The 2,248-nt window shown below is 41.0% G+C and overlaps 1 pseudogene; it reads right to left on the minus strand.

The window, feature by feature from the left end:
• Positions 1–771: 771 nt before the first annotated feature.
• LOC125171079 (RNA transcription, translation and transport factor protein-like) lies at positions 772–1,950 on the minus strand (annotated as a pseudogene).
• Positions 1,951–2,248: the final 298 nt, after the last annotated feature.

Genomic DNA, 2,248 nt, shown 5'->3' on the forward strand with positions numbered 1-2,248 from the left:
GTGATTTCATTTGTCTACAACTCCAGAAAATGTGAATTTATAGTGACAAAAAGCAAGTCAGTGGTTGCTTAGAAATAGGAAGGTGAGGATGAGGGGAAAGAGACATTACAAAGGGGCACAGAAAACGTTTGAAGATGATGGACATGTTTACTGTCTTAGTGATGATTGTTTCATGGATGTATATGTCAGAACATCAATTTGGACACTTAATATGTGAAGTTTACTTTATGTATGCTATACTTCAAAAAAAAAGCTGTTATTTAACATGAAAAAAATGAGATACTACCCACCAGATGGACTACAGTGAAAAGTTCTGGTAATACCAAGGGTGTGGAGAAATGGGAACTTTAATCACTGCTGGTGGAAGGGAAAAGATGCACAACTCTTTGGGAATACTGGCAGAATTTACTAAAGCCAAACAAACACCTGTGGTAGACCCAACAGTTCTGTTTATTGGATGATACTCAAGAGGATGCATGCATATGCCTACCAAAAATATGTGCAGGAATGTGCATAGCAACTTTACTCGTATTTACCAAAAAGAAAAAGAAAAAATAATCCACCAATAGTAGAATAGATAAATTGTGGTATATTTTCCCCCAGTTTCCTGAACTTTATTAAAGAAAGAGCGATGATGGTAAATCTCGAGAACATAATCAATTTTTTAGGATTCTTCCCTCAAAAACGTGACATTTGATTTCCAAACACATGCCAGAGCATAGATGGTTCCCAATTGTGCTAAGTAGGTGAGAAGCTGAAATCCTAAAATGTTCACCTTCCAACTTTCCCCGGTCTGCGGTCTGTCTTTGGATCAGCAATAATTGTCTGAACAGCTGCTATGGCTTCATTAATTTTTGTCCGCAGGTCTCTGAGCAATTGTATATGTAGCAATCACAGAATTTGAGCAGCTCCATTAAGAACTGCATCTCCTGGGGCGCCTGGGTGGCGCAGTCGGTTAAGCGTCCGACTTCAGCCAGGTCACGATCTCGTGGTCCATGAGTTCGAGCCCCGCGTCGGGCTCTGGGCTGATGGCTCAGAGCCTGGAGCCTGTTTCCGATTCTGTGTCTCCCTCTCTCTCTGCCCCTCCCCCGTTCATGCTCTGTCTCTCTCTGTCCCAAAAATAAATAAACGTTGAAAAAAAAAAAATTAAAAAAAAAAAAAAAGAACTGCATCTCCTGTGTCAAAACCAAGAATATGTTTGTCTAAAGCAACAGGCAAGTCCTCTTTTGTTTGATTTGCTTTAACAACTGCATCCTGGACCAAAATTTGAATTGCTTTAGGATTATCAGGTAATCATCATGACACTGAATCTGAAGGTCAGCCAAAGTCATTACACCAGGCTTGAAATTGGGATTATTTACATCCAAATTGATCAGTGGCTCTGCATTTTTAGCTGCATTGTCAGCATTTTTTTCTATCATCAGCTACCAAATCCTTGTACTTTTCAGCATTATCTCCATATTCAAGTCTAATAGCTAAGCCAAGAAGCCTGTCAATTACTTCTCGTCATCTTGAATCTTGAAAGGACAGTTAACATCTCTGAGATACTTTTCAAAGAACTTGGGCCAATCACTGCTGTGGATGTTTCTTAAATTACATGTTTTCAATCTAATAGTGTCTGGTTTTCTGGTCTTAAAGCCAAACAATAAAGTTTCTAAATTATTTTTTTTAATGTTTATTTATTTTTGAGAGAGAGAGCAAGCAGGGGAGAGGCGGAGAGGGCGGAAGGCAGGGCAGAGTTTCTGAAGCGGGCTGTGTGCTGACAGCAGAGAGCCCGATGCGGGGCTCAAACCCATGAACCATGAGATCATGACCTGAGCCAAAGTCAGACGCTTAACCGACTGAGCCACCCAGGTCCCCCTAAAGTTTCTAACTTCTGTTTCATCTTTACAGTTGAATGAAGCCAGCAGGATTGTTGTTGTCAAGAACTGTCAGCTCGCGTTGAAACATGATCCCTGTGTCTTGCTCTGGTCCCCCAGCCTTTGGCCTGGAGAGGAGAGGCAAGGAGGGGTGGCAGGCACCAGCAGTGGCAGCAGAGAGAGGGCCAAATTGTGGTATATTTATACAAATTGTGGTATAATATTACACAGAAAAAATGAACTACTGCAACAGAGTGGCAACAGATTATCAAGCCTCAGAGACATACTGTGGAATGAGGTGAGCCACACATGAAGAAAACATACTCTGTGATTCCATTTTTATGAAGCTCAGAACAGGAAAAACTAATGGTAATACAGATCAAAATGGT

The sequence above is a fragment of the Prionailurus viverrinus genome, chromosome B4 (genome assembly GCF_022837055.1).
Source record: "Prionailurus viverrinus isolate Anna chromosome B4, UM_Priviv_1.0, whole genome shotgun sequence".
NCBI lineage: Eukaryota > Metazoa > Chordata > Mammalia > Carnivora > Felidae > Prionailurus > Prionailurus viverrinus.